This window comes from Elephas maximus, chromosome 4 (genome assembly GCF_024166365.1).
Source record: "Elephas maximus indicus isolate mEleMax1 chromosome 4, mEleMax1 primary haplotype, whole genome shotgun sequence".
Lineage (NCBI taxonomy): Eukaryota > Metazoa > Chordata > Mammalia > Proboscidea > Elephantidae > Elephas > Elephas maximus.
In genome coordinates, this window is record NC_064822.1 from 141,688,325 (window position 1) to 141,705,954 (window position 17,630).

Sequence of the window (17,630 nt, forward strand, 5' to 3'; positions counted from 1 at the left end):
CTTCTCTCACCAGGTTCAACCCAGAGACAAGGTAGCTAACTACATGTTACAGTTTGAAAGATGACAAAAAGTCTACCTGATTCCAAATATCTTCTATACCTACACTAAAATTCTATCATGGAAGCCACTAATATAAATTAATTGGTTGATTCTGTAATTAGTTATTTAGGTAGCAAAGAGAGGATCGATGAGTTGTAAGACCAGACACCAAATGTTAATTATTTCCCTGCTAAAAAAGGGCCTTCTCAGTTTATCTTTCTGGTACATACTGGTATGTTATTTTAATGACTCCTTCTGCATGAAAGAAGAGGTTTGTTTTAGCTGTATCATGGTAGAGGGGAAGGGATATTTTCAGAACATTATGGAAGAAAGTTGAAGTCTAGGTGACTTGATAGCCTGTTAGGTAGTACAGAGAGACTAAAGAAAAACTTCACCTACTAAATTTCATCACCTGGGAGAGTGTGTGAAATTATTAGAGGGGTCAGAGCCTGCAGTATGATGCCATAGTACAAAAGCTTGTTGTTGTTGTAGACAGCTGCCTTTGAGTAGACCCAACTCATGGCAACCCCATGTGTAACAGAAGGAAATGCTGCCCTTTCCTCCACCATCCCCATGATCAGTTGTGGATTGGACAATGTTCCATTGTGATCCACAGGGTTTTCATTGATTGATTTTCATACTAGATTGTCAGGCCTTCCTTCCTAGTCCGTCTTACCTAGAAGCTCTGTTGAAGCTTGTTCAGCATTATAGCAACACGCAAGCCACCACTGACAGGTAGATGGTGGTTGCTCATGAGGTGCGTTGGCTGGGATAAAATGTGAGTCTCCTGCATTACCCATTGCCTTCAAGATGATTCCTACTCATAGTAACCCGACAGGACAGAGTAGAACTGTCCCGTAGGGTTTCCAAGGAGTGCTTGGTGGATTCAAACTGCTGACCTTTCGGTTAGTAGCCAAATTCTTAACTGTTACGCCACCAGGATTTCTGAGCCTCCTACATGGGAGGCAGGAATCCTACCATTGAACCACCAGTCCCTGGGTGGTGTAAATGGTTAACACTCTCAGCTACTTTTGTTGACTAAAAGGTTGAAGGTTCAAAGTTACCCAGCAGCACCTTGGAAGAAAGGCTTAATGATCTACTTCTGAAAAGCAGCCAGTGAAAATCCTATGGAGCACAGCTCTACTCTGACACACAGGGAGCTGCCATGAGTCAGAATCAACAACAGCATACAATTCTTTTAATTACTATGGAACTCTGTGGGTCAAAAGTACATATTTCAATATTAAACTTGAAAAAATTGGAATTTCAATAGACAACTCTAGAAGGAAAATAGAGCTGGGCTGAAAAATGTTAACAAGAGAAATCCACAGATGGGGAAGTGGAAATAATGAGTTCCAAAGAAGTCTGTGCTAAGAAATTTTCACTAGTCACCTTGAAACTCCCAATTTTGAAGGTGACATAAATGTTTCCTGCCACAGAAAAGCAAATCTTAGAGAATAAATGAAAAGGCCTTGCTAGGTTTGGTAAGCCAAAAAGGTGCCAGAAGAGCTTCATTGCATGCAAGCTTAGAAATAACATGTTGAAAGAAAAAAAAAAATAGCCCAAATTAGAATATAGAATAATGGAGTCAATTATAAACCAGGAAAAAAGTCATGTGGAACCATCTATTGAAGATACTCACCAAGGTGCTGCTACATCCAAAAAGGCTTGGTGTTAAATGGAAGATTTTATAAATACAAGGAAAAAAAATGCTCTACTTTTGTCCAAGAGCCCTGGTGGTGCAGGGGTTAACAGCACGGCCGCTAACCCAAAGGTTGAAGTTTGAATCCATCAGCTGTACCTCGCAAACCCTATGGGACAGTTCTATTCTCTCCTATAGAGTCGCTATGAGTCGGAATTGACTCGAGAGCAAAGGATTTTTTGGGGGGCGGGGAGGGGTTTGTCCAACACTAAAGCTTATTCACATGTGGAGTGCATACAGTTTTGATCTTTTACCTCAGGAAAGATTTGGCGGTGTTAGATTACAAACTGCCAGAAGAGGCAGCTCCAATAGAGGGACGAAGGGGCTGTGCGTAAGGGCAGGTTAAAATGATTGGGACTTTGTAGTCTAGAAAAGGAGATTGGGACTTTGTAGTCTAGAAAAGGAAGGCAAGCAGGGATATGATTAAAGTCTGAAAATCATGAAAGGTATAGCAAAAGTAATACCTACCTGTTTACCACATCCCACAATACTAGAATTAGGAAGTGGCCTTGATGTTTGAAAGAGAACAGATAAAGGAAGTGCCATTCAGGATGATCCCAAAGGCTCGTTTCTACTCAAAAACTGTCAATTTTTCTTTGCTACTTCACATTTGGGTGGTAAGCTTATGAAGTTTATTGCGCTAAGAGGTGGAAGGGATTGAAATAAAAGGCTGAGATGACTATATATGTCTGTTTTGAGGGGAACCCTTTAAACCTTTACTCCGTGTTATCATGCCTGGGCATGTATATGTTGTCATACTATGTCCCATGGGCAAGCATAAGAAACAGACCCCACAGCTGCATATCCCACTAATCCAATCCCAAATGACTACATCCGCACCCTTGAGTAGGCAGTTTCCATCTCCTCCTCCTCTTACCGTGAGTCGGAATCAACTTGACAACAACTACAACAATAACTTTCCATTCAGTATAAAAACAGAAGGAAAACAGAGAAGTTAGAATTTGTAATAGGTAACTGGGTTGGCAGGATTAAACCATCAAAATACAGCTGTTTTTAAAATTATATTGAGTGGGAATCTGGCAAAAGAGATCTTACTACCATTTTTAGTAAAGAGCATTTTTTAAAAATAAAAACTATTAGAAATACATAGCAAAAGTCTGTCATTCTTCTCTTCCTTTTTATGAAGCCACAAAATTCTTGTCAGTAACACCTTTAACAGTTAGGATGGAGCCCTGGTGGTACAGTGTTTAAGAGCTTGGCTGCTAACCAGAAAGGTCATCATTTTGAATCTACCAGTCACTCCTTGGAAATCCTATGGGGAAGCTCTACTCTGTCCTATAGGATAGCTATAGGCTATCCTATGGGCTCGGTTTTTTTGTTTGTTTGTTTTAAAACAATTAGGTAACAAAAACAGAAAATACTACTGAGTTGCAAACATTGCAATAATGGCCAAAGAAATAGAAGCATAAAAAATAATCTTTTTAAAAAAATTGTACTTTATTGTAATCACTTCCAAAAGGATATACTGTTTGTATTTGGTCCTTCAATCCCTTATGCTTAATTTTGGTTATAAATGTTATCACTCATTCCCTCTTTTTCATAGTGTTTCCACCTGCTATATCATGAGCTACTTTATGGCAGGGGTTGTGTCTACTTATGTTTGCATTCTCAGAGCCTTCAGCAGGTATGTTCGGGTAAGAAACCTCAGCATACCCTAAGCCACCTGTTATGAATTTTAAAATTCTGCCAAACCAACTGGTTATTTTGTCTTCACCTTCCAACTGATTTGGCCTAAATTTTTTGCCACTTAACCAAATTATTTTGGAGTCATGGTGTTGTAATCTTACTATAATAGAAATAAACTCATTGCTATCAACTCCATTCCAACTCATAGCAACCCTATAGGACACAGTAGAACTGCCCTTTAGGGTTTCCAAGGAGGAGCTGATGGATTCGAACTGCCGACCCTTTGGTTAGTAGCCATAGCTCTTAACTATGGCGCCACCAGGGCTCTATAATAGAAATAGAGTCTGAGAAATAAAGCCAGAAAGAATAGAAAATATAAATTTTGAAACTGATTCATTGATACAGCTGTCATTTTAAGGAGAATTTTTCTCCTCCTTCCTTTATCTCCTCCACCACTTCAGGGGTAGAAAATTGAAACAGACTATCTCCAAGAGATGAAGAAAGAAAATAACCCAAAAATACACACAATTACTTTAGCCATTCCTCAATGGCAGTCAAAGACATTTTTTAGGAAGAATTAAAGACCGAGGATGATCCGCTGGTCACATCTTTTTTGCCAAGCATGAACGGATAAGGCAACGATTCAGCATCTTAGTTGCCCACTGGTTTATAGACTAACTATAAATGGAAGTCAAGAGACCAAAAAGCTGGTTGCATCTGAATTACTAATGGCCTAACTTTTGCTGTCTATCATTCCCAGTGATCCCAGGAAAACTAGAAGGCTTCCTATATTCTTTTCTTCTACAAATGATTTTTAAGTTTTTTATTTACTTAAAAAATTTACATTTTAACTTAAAAACACACCACAAGCACATTTATTTTAGATCATCAGGAACACTGCTTTTACCTAAAACTAAAGTAACATGGTTGATTGAATTAAGAAATTGGTAGATTTTAAACTACTGATTTCAGCTGATGATATGACAATGTAATTAATGAAATAAACAAAAAAAAGAGCCTAAGACACACTTAGTGACAGCCGCCTCACAGAACCAGTGCATATGCATACGGAAAAGTGAGATTACACCGTTCTCTACCAATATCACTGCGGTCATTTGTGGATAATATTATGGACTTTTCTACCCTGATTAGTTAAGGAAAACAAATGCTTTCACAAATAGCATGATGTTTTGATATTTTCCTAGTTTTTTTATTTCAAAATTATAGAAAAGCTCAAAAAATAAAGTGAAAATTATTATAGCTTATTTTAATATATAAAGTAAGAAATTAAACTCCCATACTAACCTCTATAATCCCTTCCCATTCCTCACAGATAGTTAACAGTCCCAAGGAAACAATTTGAAATTTCATATCCTTCCATATTTTCTTTTAAGCTTATACATTATATATAGTATGTGAATATATATGCATTTTACAAAAATGAGATCATATTAAACACATTATCATACAATTTTTTGTGGAGCAGTAGGGTCGCTATGAGTCGGAATCGACTTGACGGCAACGGGTACAGGCTATACATAATAAAAAAATCTTTTTGATAGAATTTGTAGATCTGCCATTGTCTTAGTCATCTAGTGCTGCTATAACAGAAATACCACAAGGGGATGGCTTTACCCAGAAAAACAAAACCCACTGCCATCAAGTCAATTCCGACTCATAGCGACCCTATAGGACAGAGTAGAACTGCCCCATAGAGTTTCCAAGGAGCGCCTGGTGGATTCAAACGGCCGACCTTTTGGTTAGCAGCCATAGCACTTAACCACTACGCCATCAGGGCTTCCAAAGAGAAATTTATTTCCTCACAGTAAAGTAGGATAAAAGTCCAAACTCTCGGTATCAGCTCCAGGGGAAAGCTTTCTCTCTCTTGGCCTTCTCACCAACGTGTCCTCCCCCTGCCTCTGGCTAACAGCTTCTCCGCACAGGGACCTCGGATCAAAAGGGCTCACTCTGCTCCCAGCATTATTTTCCTGGTGGTATGAGGTCCTCCTGTCTCTCTGCACCTTTCTCTCATTTATATTTCAAGAGATTGCCTCAAAACACAATCTGATCTTGTAGACTGAGTCCTGCCTCACTTAACACAACTGCCACCCATCCTCCCTCATTAACATCATAGAGGCATGATTTACAACATAAAGGAAAATTACAGTGATATCAAGAATCACCCACCCAGTACCCAGTGCCTTCGAATCAAGGCCCAGCCAAACTGATATACACATTTTTGGGGGGACATAATTCAATCCACGACAGCCATTATTTCTGTTGGCTGCATAGCGTTCCTTTGTTTGAATATACCATAATACATTTAGCAATCCCCTTATTAATATAACTCTCTAAGGAAAACTACTTAGCTTCACTGAAGGACTTAAAACAAGACCTAGATAAATAGAAGCATAACATACTCCTGAATAGGAAAGCAATACAGTAAAGATGTCAGTTCTTTCCAAATTAATATTAAATATCATAAATGTCGTTAAAAGGCAATAGACTGGAAGAAAGCGTTGTCTCACATAAACAGAAGAGGTGTTGATGTCCCTATAATACGATGAGTTCCTACCTATCAACAAGAGCAGGAAAAGCAAAGGGGAAATCTCCCCCATTTTCTTAATGTTCCCAAAATTTGTTTGCTCCTTCTTCCACCACTGGTTTCTGCTGCTGAAGGATAAAATGTTACATTTATGCAGTCTCTTTATGTGTCACTTTTCAGTTTTTTTTTCTTTATGTGTCTAAATAAGAAAGGATTTTAACGTAAGATGCAATTACCCTAAGTTCAAAACCTCAAAATGTGTTTCTTAAAAAGAGAACCTGAATTGATTGCAGACAGTACAAAAAAAAAAAAAAGAAAGGAAAAAAATCAGGTTATTAGTGTATAGATTTTCAAATTTCCATTACCTATATTTGCAGGAGTTTGAATCCATTAAAATACTCAATCCAGCAGCATTGTTATCATCATAATGGAGGCTATCTATGGTAGTCACTAAAAGTCACAATATATATAACTTTCGAGAAAGTCAAAATCAGCATTTTTCAGAGAATTTCTCCATGTCTAGAGGTTATAAATCCATTTAAGTAAACATTTGGGAGAGGCTTATACTAAAAGATGCTGATTCAAGGTGTTTATTTAGAAAACAGTCTTGAATGTTACAGCACCTTAGGACCCCTGGTGGTTAAGAGCTTGAAAAAAAAAAAAAAAAAGACTGCTAACCAAAAAATTGGCAGTTTGAATCCACCACCTGCTCCTAGGAAACTCTATGAGTCAGTCTACTCTGTCCTATAGGATCACTCTAAGTCAAAATCAACTCGATGGCAATGGGTTTGGTTTTTGCTTTTTTTTTCACATGCAATGAAAACATTGTAAATGAAACTAGCCTAGGAGCTCCATTATCTTACACTGAAGCTTCAAGCTTACTATAACTAGAAATCTATTTCAATTGTAACTGAAAGACACGTTCCAGTTTTATATAAGGACTTCACTGAAATTCTTAAAAAATAATTCAGTGGCAGAGATTTTCAAAGAGGCAGGGAATGTTTATGAATTATTCAAGTCTGAACTTTCATTTTAATAACTTCATTAAAATATAAAAGCCTCCCAACAGGAATTTAACTTCATAGAAATGCTTTATACATGCCCTGACCTTGCCAAGAGGCACACCTAAGGCATTATTTAACTGTTATTACAGGGCAACACCTAATAATAAACACACCTGAAAATGCCAGCATTTGTCCTTGCCCTCTTCGCCTCCAGTGAGGTTGAAACTCAGCCATAAACAGACCTTCTCCTGAGGGACAGACAGCAGGGTGCAGCAGAAAGAGAGTAACAACTGGCATTGGAGAACCTGGGAATGAGGTCTTTAACCTTTCTGATCCTCAGTTTGTTCACCTATAAAATGAGGCTATTAATGACAGCAACTCTGTTGAGAAAACAAATGAGATAATGTTAGATGGAAGCTCTAAGTTGGAGATAGATATGGATAGCTGTGTTTAACTCATGGTGACCTTATGTACAAAAGAAACCTGTCCACTGTGGGTGACCCTACTGGTATTTAAAATACCAGTGGCATACACAGCATCACAGCAACATACAAGCCACCACAGTACAGCAAACTGATAAACAGGGGTTGATTATTAATTTAGCAAAAGATAATTCTTGATCAACTTTATTTTTCTCACCATTTCCTGGTTCCAGGAGAATATGAGCTCCATTATGGATTATATAATTACTCTGTGTTTGTGTGTGTGTGTGTGTGCGCGCGCGCGCACATGTGTTTGCATGTTTAAACAACGCTCCTTCATTAAACTAATTTAGCAGTATATCTGGAGCTAACCAACAAATTCTCCTCCCCTCTTTTGTTACTATTTGACCACAAGATCTAGTATATTTTGTAAGAAATAAGACCAGTATTATATTTCTACCACCCTAAAAAAAAAAAAAACTCAAGTTATTTGAGTTTCTTAAGATACAAGAGTTCTCTTCTGAGTGCTTCTTTTATGATATCAGCTCCAAGACAGTTGGGGCTAATTGGGCCACCAAATATGAATAAGAAGGAAAACGGGGCCTTTTTCATCGTAATTATCAAGTTAATGCCTGGTTGCTGGACAAACTCTCCTTTTCTAAAATGAAACACCACAAGATGCACCGTGCTGCTGCTATGTTAATTGGACTAGAAATGGCAGGGACTGGTCCCACAGCAACCCCCGCTGTCTTTCCAAATAATTGTGCCCCAGCTAATGAATACCTAATTGGCTACAATATGAGTCAGCATTGGTTGCTCATTGTTGGTGCATAATTGAGTGGTCAAGATTCCAACATTCACTTAACACTACAAATTATCAAATCGCAACAAAGAGAATCAACACCAAAAACAAGAGAAGTACCATATAAACCCCCACATCCCTGCAGCCAAAAATCCTTTTTTTCTTAGCTTATTTTCCCCTAGCTGAAGCTTCCTTTTCCAAATTAAACATACCTTTAGGGTCTGCCCATCCTGGCATTTAAAAAAATGAAAAAAAGTCTGGTGACATCATGCATCTCTGCAGCCTTCACCTAAATCAAGTGAATTGCTCCACTTGCTGATAGGACAAAGAGCTCAGTTAAAATACTAAGAAACTGAGTAAGAAATGGGAAAAATTCTAGTGTATTTATTTAGTCCTACTGCAGAGATGCTTCCTCTCTGCCGCCTTGATCTGGTCTTTAACTAATTACTGAATTTGCCCACGTCAGTAATGTTGAACTGTGCCTCTCACGAACAGCTAGCCAGCCTGACCCAAGGTTAAACCAATCGCTTAGAAAACATTTTCTGTGAAGCTATAAACCTGAAGACTATCCATATTCTGAACTCCAAGGACGAAGATGTCAGAGTTTCACATACTAAAGCAGATATAAACCTGAAATCAGGAGGTACATTCTAGCCTGAGCCTCAAATGAAAAAACTCTTCACAAACATATATTAACATTAGGACTGTTTTGTTTTGTTTTGATTTTTAAATAAAGGTATATTTTATATTCATACAGTATAATTCAACACAATAGAATTGAATTTTTATACAAATTTAGTCCATAGCTAAAGAGAAAAATACTATCCTCAAGCCAAATATAAATGGATAGATATATAGACAGACTGATCATATACTATAAATCGAGGTTTTAAATCAACTTGCCCATACATTATCATAGCATATATAGGTGTTCATTCTGATAATTTCCACTTAAACCTAAAAAACTCTAATTAGTCCAGTCATATTTAATGCTATGAAAGGAACTAGCTATTGAAGCTACTAGAACTTGCAAACAATCAGAATTTTTTTTTTTCTTCTTCATTTTGGGTGGGGAAGTGAGTAAAGATATTTTTTATGTCTGTTTGATTGCTATTGGTATGGGTGGTTCTTGTCATTGCCTCTCTAACTTTTCATTTAAAATCTCAAAATGATTTAGTCTGAAATGTAAAACAGCAGTGAAATTTCATTACCAACTGAGATTATTCTCTTCAAAGACGAGACTCCAGAAACAGAGCTGCTATACTGTACACTAGGAGGTCTGGAATATTGCATTCATTTCTGGGAACACACTCAATAGAAGGGACGTTAACTTTCTGAAGCAGCCCCAGAGGGAAATCAGGTTCATGCAGAGGGCAGATACAGTCTCAGCTGAGGAATGGTTGGAGGAATTGGAGAATGTTTAACCTGTAAAAGAAAAGACTTTGAGAGGACGTGATAATTGCCTGCAAGTATTTGGGGAAAGAATTGAACCTAGTCCTGTTAACTATAAAGATCTGAATGGACATCAATGGCTGTAAGCTATGGAGACCCGTACTTGGCCTTTCAATTCCAGTTTCTAAGCAAAACAAGGAAACTGGTGGCGTAGTGGTTAAGTGCTACGGCTGCTAACCAAAAGTTTGGCAGTTCGAATCCACCAGACACAGCTTGGAAATTCTATGGGGCAGTTCTACTCAGTCCTGTAGGGTCTCTATGAGTCGGAATCAACTCGAGGGCAATGGGTTTTTTTCCTGTGTGTTTCTTATTTCTGCCAGAAAATAACATTCAGAAGGAATTTGTGTTCTTTTCAACCTCTTAAAAAAAAAGAAAGAGGAAGCTGTTTACAAGTTTACATAATGCCAAAAAGAACAGCCATAAAACAGCGAGTTGTGGCTTCCCAGTGACAATCACATGCAGCCAGTGAGTTTCTGAGCAGCTTTAATTTACTTTTAATCATTTCAGAAGTCGTGCCTCAGAGGTATGAGCTAAAACGCCTCACAGCATCTTGCCTTTTTCTTTCTTTTTTCCCCTCCTTTTTCAGTTTGGCAAAACATAGTCAAAAAAAAAAAAAAAGCAAGTATGCATAGAATCAGTTAAAATGTTTACTTCTCCAGGAAAGTTCCCCAGAGATCCTGGCCCCATGTATTCAATATTCTTTACCTTCATACTGTCCTGGTGGCACAGTAGGGAAGAGCTTGGCTGCTTATCAAAAGGTCGGCAGTTTGGATCCACCAGCTGTTCGTTGGAAACCCTGTGGGGCCCTTCTACTCTATTCTGTAGGATCACTAGGAGTCAGAATTGACTTGACAGAAACAGGTCTTTAGTTTTTTTGTACTCTCCACATTTTTCACTTGCTCATTGAGTGCTGGCTCTCTTTGTTTCCTGTGTGTGCCTTTGCTTACCCATGAACTATGAGTTCTTTAATCATCAGGTTGACAAGTACCCTAATTATTTATTTTTCTGTGGCTCCATGGCACACAGGAGATATCTCTTCTTGTGATTGCTATGTATTGTGTGTATTTGTGGCTCTTCCTTTATGAATTCCTTTTGCAAAAAAACCCTACGTTTTTGTATGTGTCCATCATCTAGTATTGCCTAGCACATAGTAGGCCACCACCAAAAAAATAGCTGCTATCAAGTTGATTCCAACTCAAGGCAACCACATGTGTTTCAGAGTAGAACTGCACTCCAAAGAGTTTTCAATGGCTGTGATCTTTTGAAAGTAGATTGCCAGGTCTTTCTTCCAAGGTGCCTCTGGATGAATTTGAACCACCAACCTGTTGGTTAGTAGCCGAGCTCTCATAAGAGTTGGAATTAAATAAAAATGCAAACATGTTATTTTATCCCCAGTATTGAAATAAAAAAAAACAGTACATAGTATGAACTTAATTGAATCAGAACAAATCAAACTGAGCTGAATATATTGTTTTATCACAGTAAAATTTTCTTGATTTATAATTTGTAAACAAAGTGATCAGCACAGCCTACGTGTGATGTTACGTAATTCTACTTACTGATAATCTAGGATTACTTATGTTACCACAAAAAGGGCAGCACGAACCCTTTAGGTCTAATGTTGTAATTAGTTCTTTAAGCCAAAGCCATAATGGTAGACACAGCCTAAATCGCTGTGTATTTAAAGAATGTCTGGGAAATATAGAACAAATTCTAGAAGGCTGTGTTAGTCATCTAGTGCTGCCATAATAGAAATACCACAAGTAGATGGCTTTAACAAAGAGAAATTCATTCTCTCACAGTCTAGTAGGTTACAAGTCCAAATGCAGGGTGTCAGCTCCAGGGGAAAGCTTTCTGTCTTTGTTGGCTCTGGAGAAAGGTCCTTGTCCTCAGTCTTCCCCTGGTCCAGGAGTGTCTCAGGCACAGGGACCCTGTGTTGAAAATACCCGCTCTGCTCCTGGTGCTGTTTTCTTGGTAGTATGAGGTCCCCAGCTCTGTTTACTTCCCTTTGCTTTTATCTCTTGAGAGATAAAAAGTGGTACACACCATACCCTAGGGAAACTCCCTTTACCTTGGATCAGGGAGGTGACCTGAGTAAGGGTGGTGTTACAATCCCACCCTAATCCTCTCAACATAAAATTACAATGACAAAATGGAAGACAACCACACAATACTGGGAATCATGGCCTAACCAAGTTGATACACACATTTTTGAGGGTGACATAATTCAATTCATGACAAAGGTCGACAGCATTTCTGGAAAAGCAAGTGTTATGTAAAGTAGCATGAACTGACACTGTTGATCATACAAGAGTTCCCCCAAGCAAAAACCCATTGCCACTGAGTTGATTCAGACTCGTAGCGACCCTATAGGACAGAGTAGAACTGCCCCCATAGAGTTTCCAAGGAGTGCCTAGTAGATTTGAACTGCCAACCTTTTGGTTAGCAGCCTTGGCTCTTAGCCACTGTGCCACCAGGGCTTCCTCCCCCCAACTAGGAGTCCTTAAATTTCATTTCTAGGACTAAGTTGCCTTCTTGGTTCAAGGTTTGTTGTGATCCCAGGAGGAAAGGGCAGTGAACAGTAGCCCTTCACTCAACTCCTCTATTCCTATTATCTCTTTTCTAAAACCCTGTCAATCAGGGTACTTCGTGTATCTCTTCTGGGCTAACCCCTGTGCTAGGCATTTGAGACTCAGTCAACAAGATAGACATTGTCCCCCGCCACCGTGGTGCCTACAGTCTCAAAAAGGAGACCAAATAAACAAGTATGCAAAATATAATAAATTACCACAAATCCTATGAGAAAAGTCAACAGGATGTGAAATGGAGAAATGAAAAGAGGTTTCCTCTTACCAAAAGGTAAGACCCTGATTGATGAGTTGCAGGCAACTCTTTTCTAAAAATTATATCCCTTTCATCAAAAAAAGTAATTGTTTATAAACTAGATCAATATTTTACAAAAGCTGTGAGGGTGAGGGCTATCCCTTTCTACGATCTGGGTAACTAGGTTAGGTTTGTCTAATGATGAAACCAGGTAACTCCAAACTTTTGATGATGTTCACGTACCAGTAAAAGTTTTGGAGCAAGTATTCCCCTATATGTTCACTTGTGGGTTTATAAACTTTTTACATCTCCTACTGTGGTAATATAAAATGGGCATTATTTTAAACTAGAAAAATATAAAGGAAAAAATAAAAATTAAATAATCAACACTTTTATGGATAAAAACATTATTCTCCCTTTAAAATATTATTATTAATATTACTATGATGTTAGCCAATACGCCCCATTATTTTTGGAGATATTAGTTTAACTTTGTGATAATAGCAATTCACAAGTATAATAGATTTCATTTATTTCAACACTTCAGTTTTGAGTGTTAAATCTGAAAAAAATACCTCACAAATGCACAATATTCAACGTATATAATATGGACTGATGGTAAATATAAATTGACTTTTTGAAAGTTATTATTTTTTAAAATTTTAGCCAACATCTCAAGCCTGAAATAGATCATCACCCTTTTTACTTCTAAGCATGACTGACACAGAGCTCATTCTAGAAGCCAAAATGTGCCAGCTCTGCGATTTTCTTTTTTTTTCTTCTCATATTTGCATTATAAAGTTTTCTTCCAGCCACAGTTGTTAGGAGTTTTTTGGTTTGTTTGTTCATTTTTCTTACTAGGAATCATTTTAAGCAACATGCTCATTTTATGAGGATTAGTTTGGTTACAATTAAATAATATAATCCATAAATTAGTTTAACTGGGCCCACATAATCTGCAGTAAGAGCAAAATGCTGAAAGCAAATAAGTAAGGAAGCTTTCAACACCCCTGCCCCCACTGTGCCCTGGGATCTCCCTCAGAAAACCTCGAGTACTGTGTGTGAGTTATTCCTAAACAAGGGCACCACGCTAGCCTGTACATCAAAGTTTAATAAATCTCCAATCCTTTGCTTTTAGAAGAAAAAATAAAGTAGTAATTCTAATATTTTCTTCTAGCACCCCACGGGGACCATGTAACTCCACACTGGAGATCAGAGAAAACTAAACGTTTCCAGCTTAGAAACCAATATCTGCCAATAGTATGACATTTTCCTCTCTTTTCTCTGACCCCAAAGACAGAAGAATATTATATTGTGTTGCTTCAATTTTTCTTCCTTTAAAAATCAATTACTCATTAACCCAGAGGAATAGTGCTTTGTAATTTATCAATGTGACACAAAATTTTTATGTAATAATGGTACCAGAAAAAACCAATTGCAATAAATGGTGAGTTCTTCATAAATTTCAGGGATAACGCCACATTTTAAAAAGAAAAACACACAAATTGGACTGTGTAAAGAAGCAATACACCACATTAGTTTCCGGATTCCTAGTCATACAAGAAAGAGTGATGGTTGGATGTTTAGACTGTAAAAGGGAAGAATGGAAAAGAAGGAAGGATGGCACTCCACACGTACTTGAGAACGGCCCTAGGGACAAATGTATGGAATCATGCGTTCACCAAATACATATTAAACACCCATGGGGTATCACATTGGGCTAGGAGCTGCAGATACAAAGATGAATAAAACGTAATACCTGCCTTCAAGGAGCTTGGGGCCTGCTAGGGAGATTCACTTACAAAGATGAAGGTAGTACTGTGTGCGATTTCAATCACAGGATTGACAAGCGTTTTCTGTAAGGACTAGGCGGTAAGTATTTTAGGCTTTGTGGGTCATATGTTCTCTTTTGCACCTATTCAGCTCTGCCTTTCTAGCACAAAAGCAGCAATAGGCAAAAGGTAAATCAGTGGGTGTGGCTGTGTTCTAATTAAACTTTATTTATGGACACAGAAATTTGAATTTCATAATATCACATATCAAAAATATTATTCTTTTGATTTTTTTTTTCTTTTTTTAATCTTTAAAAGTGTAAAAAACCTTCTTAGCTCAAGGCTGTACAAAAACAAACTGGAGCTGGGTTTGGTCCATGGACACTAATTTGCCTGCTACCAATTTAGATTAACAGGGTTTTATGAGATCTCAGAGGAAGGGTACTTAACCCTGACCTGGGAGGTCACGGAAGCTTCCTGGAGAAAGAAAGAATTGAGTTGCAGAATTATGCAGCTCAAGGGGACAGTAGATTAAGGAGGGCAGGACCAAAGCACAGCGTGAGCAAAGGCATGGCTGTGAGAAACAGACCGGGAAGCGAGATGAACCACAAGCCACGCTGCTAGAGCAGAGAGGAGTGAGAAATGATGGGGAGACAGGCAGGGCCAGCTTAATAAGGAAATAGGACTTTAGGCTCTGGAGATGGTGTGTTGCCACTGAGGGCTTTAAGCAGAGAGTTTGTGTTGAAATGGTCAAGAGTAAAGTATGCTAATGGCAATTCCAGCTCTGGCTGTGGAGTCAGTTTTACATGGCTTAGGAGCCCAGTTCTGCCACTTACCCAGCATGTATCTCAAATCAGTTTTCTTGTCTTAAATCTCAATCCCCGCATCTGTAAACCAAAGTTAATCCCTACCTTATCATGTGTTAGTCTTTATTATTGCACCTGTTTGCTTGCTTTTGGTGGAACTAGGTAGTATAAACAGTTAAGCATTTAGCTGCTACTTGAGAGGTTGAAGGGTCAAGTTCACCCACGGGTGCCTCAGAAGAAAGACCCAGTGATCTACTTCAGAAAAGGCGGCCATTAAAAATCGTGTGAAGCACAGTTGTGCTCTGACACACATGGGGTTGCCATGAGGCCGAATCAACTCAACAGCAACTGTTGCTTGTTTCCTTTACTGCACATGGTGTGACAACTGGTAATGTGGTATGATTACTAACTTGTTTTTTGACTGATGCCCCACTAGCTCACAGGACCATGTCATCATCCATATTTACCAAGTGCCAAGCATGATGTCTGACCTATTTGTTGTTGTTAGGTGCCATTGAGTTGGTTCCGACTCATAGCAAACCTGTGTACAACAGAGTGAAATTCTGCTCGGTCCCGCACCATTCTCACAATCATTGCTCTGTTTGAGCCCACTGTTGCTACCACTGTGTCAATCCATCTCATTGAGCGTCTTCCTTTTTTGCTGACTCTCTACCTCACCAAGCGTGATGTCCTTCTCAGGGACTGGTCCTTCCTCATGTGCAAAGTACATGAGATGAAGTCTTGCCACCCTCGCTTCTAAGGAGCATTCTGACTGTACTTCTTCCAAGACAGATTTGTTTGTTTTTCTAGCGGTCCATTTTGCCAACACCAGAAATTCAAAGGCACCAATCAGGTCTTCCTTATTTATTGTCCAGCTTTCACATGCACGTGAGGCAGTTAAAAATACCATGACTTGGGTCAGGCACACCTCAGTCCTCAAAGTGACGTCTTTGCTTTTTAACACTTTAAAGAGGTCTTTTGCAGCAGATTTGTCCAATGCAACGCGTCATTTGACTTCTTGGCTGCTGCTTCTCTGGGCGTTGATTGTGGATCCAAGTAACATGAAATTTTTGACAAGTTCAATATTTTCTGTTTGTTACAATGTTGCTTATTGGTCCAGTTGTGAGGATTTTTTTTTTTTATGTTGCAGTTGTAGGCATATGGATATTATTCTATTGCCGAAAGCACTGTACATCAGGATAGATCTTGAAATGTTCTTTTTGACGATGACTACAACTCCATTCCTCTTCATTTTGTCATTCCCAGCGTAGTAAACCATATGATTATCCAATTCAAAATGGCCAATACCAGTCCATTTCAGCTCACTAATGTCTAGGATATTGATCTTTATGCCTTCCATTTCATTTTTGACAATTTCCAATTTTCCTAGATTCATACTTAGTACATCCCACGTTCTGATTTTTAATGGATGTTTGCAGCTCTTGCTTCTTATTTTGAGTCAAGCCACATCAGCAAAAGCTTTACTTCATCCACATCATTAAGGTCAACTCTACTTTGAGGAGGCAGCTTTTCCCTCATGATATTTTGAGTGTCTTCCAACCCGAGGGGCTCATCTTCTGGCACTATATCACACAGTGTTTCACTCCTATTTGTAAGATTTTCAGTGGCCAATTTTTTTTAGAAGTAGATCACCAGGTCTTTCTTCCTATTCTGTCTTAGTTTGGAAGCTCTGCTGAAACCTGTCGAACATGGGTGATCCTGCTGGTACTTGAAATACCAGTGGCATAGCTTCCAGCATCACAGCAACACGCAAGCCACCACAGTACAAGAAACTGACAGACGGGTGGTAGCTTCAACTGCTGCAACTCTGTTAAATCTTTCTCTTTTGTAGATATTCAGGTAAACTTTTTTTTTTTTTAAACATATTTACTTGTTAAATAGCTTAACTATTAACCACCAATTGATTTTTTTTTTTAATCCACTATATGTATGGGGGAGCCCTGGTGGCACATTGGTTAAGAGCTACAACTGCAAATCAAAAAGGTCAACAATTTGAATCCACCAGCCGCTCCTTGGAAACCCTATGGGGCAGTTCTACTCTGTCCTATAGGGTCACTATGAGTCAGAATCGACTCAACAGCAGCGGGTTTTTTATATGTATAGGTGGAGCCCTGGTAGTACAGCGGTTAAAGACCTTAGCTGCAAACTAAAAGGTCAGCCATTCAAATCCACCAGCTGCTTCTTGGAAACCCTAGGAGGTGGTTCTACTCTGTCCTGTAAGGTTACTATGAGTCGGAATCAACTCAACAGCAACAGGTTTGGTTTTTTGGTTTTTGAATGTATGGGTAACTATGTCCCAGATATAAAAAGCCTAACAACACTGTTGTTGTTAGGTGCCGTCAAGTCAGTTCTGATTCCTAGTGACCCCAGATTGAAACAGATTGAAATATTGCCCAGTCCTGTAGCATCCTCACAATCATTGCTATGTTTGAGTCCATTCTTGCAGTCACTGTGTCAGTCCACGTCATCAAGGGTCTTCCTCTTTTTTGCTGACCCTCAACCGTACGAAGCATGGTATCTTTCTCCAGGGCCTGGTCCCTCTTGATAACATGTGCGAAGTATCTGAGACCAAATCTCTCCATTCTCACATCTAAG

General features: G+C 38.7%; 1 protein-coding gene and 1 long non-coding RNA gene across 28 annotated transcripts in view; one reads left to right on the plus strand and one right to left on the minus strand.

The window, feature by feature from the left end:
* Positions 1-17,630, plus strand: part of SYT1 (synaptotagmin 1) — a 624,978-nt gene that overhangs the window by 506,636 nt on the left and 100,712 nt on the right. The window lies entirely within an intron of this gene.
* The window catches only part of LOC126076545 (uncharacterized), a 470,040-nt gene that overhangs the window by 265,156 nt on the left and 187,254 nt on the right, over positions 1-17,630 (minus strand). For 14 of the 22 annotated variants that reach the window (XR_007517488.1, XR_007517490.1, XR_007517486.1 and 11 more), the window contains 2 exons: positions 9,373-9,586; positions 7,111-7,317 (listed from right to left, as the gene is read on the minus strand). The exons of 4 other annotated variants lie outside the window; for them this stretch is intronic. This is a non-coding gene — a long non-coding RNA (uncharacterized LOC126076545). The remainder of the gene's footprint in view (positions 1-7,110; positions 7,318-9,372; positions 9,587-17,630) is intronic. 4 more of the 22 variants (XR_007517492.1, XR_007517491.1, XR_007517493.1 and 1 more) reach the window with 1 other exon arrangement.